This window comes from Cibotium barometz, chromosome 42 (genome assembly GCF_041138505.1).
Source record: "Cibotium barometz isolate CiBa-2024 chromosome 42, ASM4113850v1, whole genome shotgun sequence".
NCBI lineage: Eukaryota > Viridiplantae > Streptophyta > Polypodiopsida > Cyatheales > Cibotiaceae > Cibotium > Cibotium barometz.
In genome coordinates, this window is record NC_141087.1 from 25,405,375 (window position 1) to 25,414,064 (window position 8,690).

Below are 8,690 nucleotides of genomic sequence, written 5' to 3' on the forward strand. Positions count from 1 at the left end.
TATCCATGTACGACTATGCTAACGTGGTGATGTGCTGGTGTCCTTACGTGGGTGTCTACATAGATCTTGAGCTCAAGCTCTCTAAAAAAGTGAAATGAAAATGAAGTGAGAGAAGGAACTATTAATAGTTTTTTTAAGGGAAAAAAAAACCTAACTAAACTTATTTTCTTAGCCTTATTACATCTAGATTTATGCTGGTGTGTGCACAACCCAATGCCTCCCTTGTCTCCTCATTCGTGCATGCCAAGCACCATGCCTATGGGGAGCATTGGTCTGCAACCATTCAAGCCGAGCATGACTTTTTGTAGCCTTGCGTGCCTCTTGCGCAAGCTTAGATTGTTGGGCCCGCCGCTCCCTAACCAATACCCTTCCAAAGGTTGTGCGATAAAACCAATTGAACATCTCTTGTAAATAGTTTGTACGTGTTCCTCCTATGGAAGCTCCACCTCCATGTCTTGTATTTTTGAAATAAACCCCTCTTGCTTTATAATGTGATTTCTCCCCTTGGGTACTCCACATGATGTCGAGCGATCCATACTTGTTCATGAAATACGCACCATGCGCATAAACTATGTGCTGTACACATAACAATAGAATTTAATTAGAAAAAGTCAAGGTTAAAAAGTCAAGGTTAAAACACCAGTTTATTTTTTTACTGTACAACTTACCATATAGTGTGTTACTTTACTCTCTCCCCAAGCACCTAGCACACTTTTGGTGAATTCTATGATATGTTGTTGGAATGATGCTCGTTCTTGGGCAGTTGTGCTACTTTGATTCATAATGCAAACCATGTTATTGAAATTTATCCAAAGCTGTTTGCACATATTTACAAGAGCTAGCATTGGACAATCTACATTTGTGGTGATTGCACACAAGTCTCTCTAGAGTCCCTAAGTCTTCTTTGAATTCTCTATAATTGCTAGCTTCTCCAAAAATCTCCTTGCCTTTGATCCAATCATGGAGACCTTTTGAGCAACCTCGTATGACATACCAAAGGCCTACTTATTCACTCCAATTTTCACGTTTCTGCCATGGCAGCCCAGAGAATTCAGAAGATGCTCTAATTTATCAAGGGCTGCAACTTTCCTCTCTTGTGTAGGCATTGTGAATGCATAATCGATATGGCACTTAAGCAATCGATCAAAGATTCTCATGAATGCATGAAGTGTGCAAAAGTGAATATTTTTTAGTGGAAAATTAATGATAGGGCTCCAATTTGAATTCCTATTTGGTTCTCCTAGCATATCACGAGACATGACACCTTCCACCCATCTTGCATTTGGTTGTTCCTCATCTTCATCATCAGTTGACTCGGTTGGATCTATTGCATCTTCTTGTTGCTTCTTCCCTTTCTTGGGACCTTTTGAGGCATCCTTCTTGACAGAACCAACCTTCTGTATACCTTTTCCATTTGTTTTTTTCTACCTAGGAATATCAATCTGAGCATTGCAGTATGGACAAGGCCATCTTGATGTCACGCCTTGAGCACAACCCATCATGCATTTAATTGTCTTCAAATCTCCCCCAAGATGCCAATCCACCTTGAACTTTCCTATGTTTTCTACATCTAAAAGTTGACCATCGAATGCACCAAGCCACCAAACCTCTTTCTCAGATTGCACACTAAAACTTGGTTTGGTAGTCTTTTCCCATGCACAAATCATGGCCTCATTCATGAGCATAATGCTCATACGTCGTAGCTTCCGACCTTTCACAATTTGGCACTCATCTAGCTTGAGCACAAATGAAAGTGTGCTCCCCAAAATTGCAAATAAATGGTAATTTACAATATTCAAAACAAAATAATCGTCTTCATTTTGTACTGAAAAACATGAATAGTAGCAATTTTAAGTTCTCACCTTCTGGTGAAAGACCATAGAACTTCACCATAGCTTGTTGTAGTCTCTCAATATGAACAAAGATGTTATTGTAAACATCATAGTGAAATTCTATACTTGTTGTCTTGATTTTCTTTCTGCTTGACCCTGTGTCTAATGTTAGTGTGTCCTCAATGTGATAAAACTATCCTATAGCTCATTGCACATCATCATTATTGATACATTTGACATTGTGAATCACCTTGAGTGTAGGAAAAAAAAGTGCCAGTGATTCCTTGTCTTAGAAATGCATCTTTTACAACATGACGGATTGCTTGGTACCCTTTCATGCTGATTCCAGCCGCATCACAAGCATGTTGAATTAATGAAAGAATCGATGGAGGTGTTAATCTCACTCACTACATTGCTGACAACAGCTTGGTGTAGTTTAGGATGATGAGGGTCAGTAATAATTGAGAGAATATCCTTGGTATTCAGAATGGCTTTGACCAAATCCTTCCATCCCTCTTCATTAGAACCACACATCTCTTGCACAGAAAATTCTTGGCAAAACACAAATCATGACTATTTTGTTTAAATCACTGAGTGCATAATGAAATTTTATGTTACTTACTTTGTTGTTCGAATCCTTTTCTTCCGTGCTCCACCTTTAAACGCAAGAGATTCTATACTAGCCAATGTCTTTTTGAGTTCACGAGCACCATTTGGCGTTGCTTTGAGTCGTTTGATAAGTTCCTCTAGCCTTTGAATCTTTGCATCCTTCTCCACATTCTCTACGAGGATCTCTTTCATTTTATCTGATGATGTTTTAAGTCCTTCTTGACATTGTAAAAGGTTGAATTGTGATGCTTGCAATTGAGATTGGAGAATATGGGTTTGCCAAGCTCCACTTGTAGTCAATCTTCTGCAGTATCCTAACAAGCCAAGCTCTCCTTCACCAACAAATTGCATAAAAGATGATAAATTGCGGAAAGGAGGGTTTGCTCTTAATGGAGGGTCAACTAGATAGAGATGCCCATCAACCCAAAGATCTACATTTTTCTCCTTAGCTATCCTATGACCTTGGATAGATTGTGCATCAGTAGGATGAGTCTTTTTAGAGCTGCCATACTCTTCAGGAATACGAATGTGTAAATCAACCTTCCGTTTTCTAGCTTCACAAGAAGGGGCTATACACACAGCTTGCAAAGGCTCCATAGCTAAGTAGAGGAAGAAGCTAAAGCACAGAGAGAGAGAGAGAGAGAGAGAGAGAGAGAGAGAGAGAGAGAGGGGGGGTGAGAGAGAGATTGTTAAAACTTTGCTGTTTGCAGGTTTAACATAAATCTGTTTTTCTAAGTAGAATATGATCTTTTTGATATACAAATACACTAACATGGAGTTTTTCATCAATAAATTACATTTATGAGAAAAAATAAAAAATAATGATTTTTAGGGTCCCCACAATTTCAGGATCTGTGCCAAAGCAATATGAAGCAAATTATGCCACCTATGATTTTGGAACCCTTAGTTGTTGTTCATTGCCTTAAGTTATGGAGACATTATCTCTTGAGGTATAAGTTCTAGCTTGCTCTTCCACATGCCTACTATGTGTTGGTAGGGCTATGCACCTTGCTTGAAAATTCAAGGTCCCCTATTTGCCATGACCATGGTTGTCCCCTCCTTACGCTTCCCAATCTGTAAAAATATAGAAAGTGGCACAATAACCAGAAAGTGTAAGGGTTAACTCTAGACATGTAGTGGAATCAGATATACCTTTCTTCTCATCAACTTGAAACTTGACTCTTCCACATTGTCAAAGCCCATGATGCTAAAGTGTTGACGCAGGTTTGCTAGGCTCCAATGCTTGCTTGCTGTCACTCGCTCAATCCATCCATTTTGCATCATCACAGCTACCTCAATAATAGGCATAATTTCTTCTTCTGAGGCTTGAAGTGGGATCCATGTCCCGTGCTTTTGCATTCATCTTTGGTAGTGCAGACGCATGTACAAAATAGAGCGTGCCTTCAAGAACCTGAAAGACACTGCAGAATCTACTACTTTGCACTTGTACACATCACCTTGATGTGACCCCTCATGAACCTCCCAACCCTCTCTTAGTAATCCTTGAATGAGGTCAGACCGTACCTCCTTATAAATATACATTATTTTTGTTTGGTGCATTGGCATGGAATTGAACATGTGCACAAAAACACGTAAAGGACAAAACCAATTTATCCCTACTAACCTAGATGCCTTTGAAAACTTGAGTGATGTCTTGATATCACTTACCATCTTAAACTTTAAGCATAAGATGGTCCAAGCATCAGGTTTGGGCCATTCGGGATTGTTAAGAGGGGGGTTGGGGATCTCTTCTAGCTTGCCAAATAAACCTAGTTTTTTATCTACAAAATATGAGTGAGAAAAGAAAAAGATATTATTCTGTACAAGATCACTTGGGCTTTGAGATACAAACATTGCCTTTCCAATGGATGCATGCATAGCATAGAAAACTCCAATGAGGCTTTGTAGTGGTTGTTCCTCAACATAATTAGAGGGAAAAATATCTGCAGAGAGACATAAGAAAATGGAGAATCATAAGAAAATTAGAAACAAAAAATCCAATATTAGCATGTTGTTAAAGCATTTCACTATTGTGATTTTGTAGTACGTCAGGTAGATTTAATTTCACATGTATATTATCTGATTGTTTTGAAACATGAACAAAGATCAAATTGACCTTTGCTAGATTTTGGTGTTTTTTTTGCGTTTTTCAGGTTGATTTATTCAAACTGTTTTATTAAAAGTGCAACAATTAACTTATGGTGTTAATCCTAGAAATTGATTTATATAGGGAACGAGAAGAAAGTAGATTGCGTGTATCTGACCCATGCAACAGAGCTGCTGTCCAATTTCCATCTACAATTTGGATTCCAAACATTTGCTACGCAGCCATATGCAAAGAAATGGTACATGTGGATACTGTGGCCCATTGCCTTGCTGATTATGGTGCTTGCATGGTTGTTTGCAAAGCCATTTATTGGTGCTACTCATTTCATCGGCAATAGCTTCGAACTACAAACGTGGGTGATCCCACGATATGAATTCAAGGTGAAACTAGCTATTTTATCCATTTTATTGATCGCTAATTTTCGCAATGCGGTGTTAACTAATTGAGCATCTTAGGTGATTCAAATGCATCTGATCTTATTATTTATTTGGGTAGTACCACTCGTGTGGTGCCCATTGATTCCATGTTTTAAAGAAGCTATAATCTAATTTATGAACATCGAATTCCGTAATGTGGCAGTAATTAATCACTCAATTTTTTTTTCCAAAAAACTGGCTGTTTTTATTAAGAAGAAGGAAGGAGACAGGTTACAACGTGTTGACAAATCTACAGAGACCAGAGTCTATGCACATTACATACAGAGCCGCAAGCCTTGAGCTTGCCTTTGACTTAGTTGAGGAGTTTCTCTAGCTGTGAAACCAGCTTTTCCCTCTTTTAGTGAGTGTGGCTTTCAAAAGGCATAGAGTGCTTTGATGAGCACCACATCCTTGGAGATGACGGCCTCTCTCATCTTCCGCACTTCCTGAATTTGCTGAGTGAGTTATCTGATCCTCTTGCTTTGCTTTAGCTTTTCCCTGCAGTCGTCGATGAAGCTTGGAGTCCATATCTTTCAACTTTCTTTGTATGCATCTTTCACCTACATGAATCAAATTCTCTTTCGGCCTGAAATTGTTAGTATGCATACTATTAAAAATGGCATCAAGTCTATTTAACCATAAGCACCATAACATTTCCGTTCTCAGGACAGCCCATAGCTCTAAGGTGCACCCGATGCCTTCTCTAAGTAACAAGTATTTCCAGCCGAGGGTGTAGCCATTCCATAGCTGAATGCACTTGGCCAATGACTCGAAACATCTCTTAGCAATAGGGCTAGCATGAAAATGTGTAGGTCATCCTCCACCTCCTTGCATTTGTGGCACTTCCCATCCCCTATGTTTAGTTTGAAGGCTTTAAGCTGGGTCCAGATAGCTTTGAGCATGACCAACCAAGCTAGGCACGCTTTTTTTGGTTCCACATACTTATTCCATAGCTTGTTAAATAGAAGATACCATTGCACTCTGTCCAGGAGGATTCCCCATCTCTTGTTTAGAGTGCAATGGATAGGATCCGTCCTTTGTTTGGGGGGAATAGGGAGAAGACCTTTTTGATTCTTCCATTGGAAAGCTTTGTGCGCTGGCAAATCTTTGATCGAAAGCAGCCAAGTGTCCAATTGGTGCCACAATCTGATTCTTATCCCAATAAGGTCTAGTTCTTCATAGATCAGATTAGCTCTAGACATCCAAGCATTGATGTCTCTGTCCCAAATATCCCACCAACAGCATATTCCTTTCCTGTGCATTCTCAAAGCCACTTCAGCTTGGGCATTATCAATTGGGGGGAGGGGGATGCATGGCCACCAGATAGAGTCTCTCCCGTGTACCCCCCATGTGTAGCTAGGCTTCTCTTGATAGGATAAGGTCAGTCTTGATAGCATTCCAAGCGGACCAAAGCGAATGGACCAATTGACTGCCAGCTGGTTTCACCAAGTATTTGCTCGCCATAATTGTGAGCAGGGGGAGCTTCTTCCACTTGGGGAATTGTTTAAGCTGGAATTGTTCTAGCTTTTTGGTGATCAACTAGGCCCGGTCTTTAGAGCGGGAGAGAAGGCTTCTCAGCACCCACTTGGCAGCCATTCTATTAGCCAGATTAGACACGTCTTTGATTCCAAGGCCCCCTTTACTTGTATCCAAACAGCACCATTCCCACATGACTTTAGGGATTTTCCTGATCCAGGGGTCCCCTCCCCATAGATAGTTCCTGCATAACCTTATGAACTGCTGAAGATCAGAGTCGGGCAGTCTCCAGCAGCTAAGAAAGTAGATGATAGAAGGGATAATGAAGTGGTTAATTACCATCTTTCTGCCCCCAGGTTTAGATGCATTTTTTCTGCCCCCAGGTTTAGATGCATTTTTTGCCAGCTTCTCTTCCACCTTGTTTAACACCCACCTCCATCTTTGCTTCAGGATGACCTTGAATCCCATGGGAATGCCCAATAATCTGAAAATTACTCCCTCTTCCAGGACTTGGCAGCCAGCTTGAATGAGCCAATCAAGAGGCTTGTCAATAAGGAACCTGATACCTGTTTTTTTATGGTTAATGGTTGAGCCAGAAGCCCTGCAGTAGATGTCCAAGCACTCCCAAAAGCACTTAATGCTTATCTCAGTATTGGCAACCATGGCATTAGTATCATCAGCAAACATTTGGGTGCATATCTGTTTATTGTTGGGTAGAGAGATACCATTCATTTCCCCTTTGTCCATCCTGTCTTTAATCAGCCAGTTCAGACCATCTGCAGCAATAGCATAGAGGAGGGGTGCTAGAGGGTAGCCTTGTCTGATAGATTTGGTCAGGGAGAACGCATCTCAGAGAGTACCCCATTGACGTTCACCCTAGCCGTGGCATTCCCAAAAAGAGTACTCACCATCTGGATGAAGTACTCACCATCATACAGTGTAGGGATTGCATCCTTACTTTGTTTGACTTTAAGCATTTTGAACATCTCAGGAGTGGGAAGCTCAGCTTTCCCAGCCCACCAGTCTCTAAAGAAAAGAAGGGCCTGCTTCTAGGTTACCTCCTCTTCTCTCCTAATTTCAGCCCTTGTACCAAGAACGGCTTCTTGAATAGCCGCGTCTTCCTTATTGGCTGTGGTTTTTTCTAGATCTTTAAGATTCAGGTATAGCAAATCCCTTCTGTTTTTCCTGATTCTAGTTACCTCTTTCCTAATGTAGATCAAAAGAGCTTTGGTAGATTTGATGGCAAGACTCCAAGCCCTCGCCGGAGTAATGCCACAGCTGAAGAAATCAGTCCAGATTCTTTTGACTTCCTCCTAAATAATAGGCATTTTTAACAGGGTAGGATCCGTGTGGAACCATGTGGAACCATTGATTAGAGACCCTTTTATCATGGTTGTCCAGCTCTAATATCACGGGGTAGTGATCAGAGAGGCAAGTAGAGATGTCAGTTCTACATTCACATCTGCTGATGTAGGTGTTGCCGAGGGTTTTGCTAATATATCCTCTATCCAATCTTGCTTTCCGGGTCAACTCCCCATGGGCATAGTTCTGCCACGTGAAGTCTCCCCTATTCCCCATGTCACATAGCTCAAAGTGATCCGCGGTGCGCTGCCAAGATAAGAGCTCTGCCCCTTTGATGACTTGTCCCAGTCCTCTTAATCTGTCATATTTGGATTCTACCATATTGAAGTCTCCCATTAGAATGATAGGATCAGGGACGCATCTCAGCGTACCCCAAGTTCTGATTCTGCTCGTCTGAGGACCTCCAGCATAATTCCAATGAAGGAGAAAGTTGACATTTCAAATGCAGCCCATTGATCAAACATATCAATCCTCACGTCTTTCAGATCATTCTGATGGTCCACATGCATCCCTACAGCCACTCCTCCCCGATCCCTGACAGGTGGCTGTGTAGATCCAGATGTGCTCTTTAGAGATGTTGATCAGCCTTTTTTCCAGCTCATCCCCGCTAACTTTGACTTCCGTTAGAGCTATAAAGTCAAATCTTCCTTGTTTCCTTAGCCATTGTTTCACTAGTTGGACTTTGGAAAGGTCAGTCAACCCCTTGACATTCAAAGTGGTGCATCTCATTTGCTCTTTTTCTAGGAGTTGACCTTTTTAGGTCCTGCTTTGGATGCAGCTTGAGGTGTGGTGGAACCCACCTGTGCATGCATTCTTTTCAATTCCTTGACTATCTCCATATCTTTGGGCAAGCCATTTTCTGTATCAGACAGAGATTGCTCACCCCTA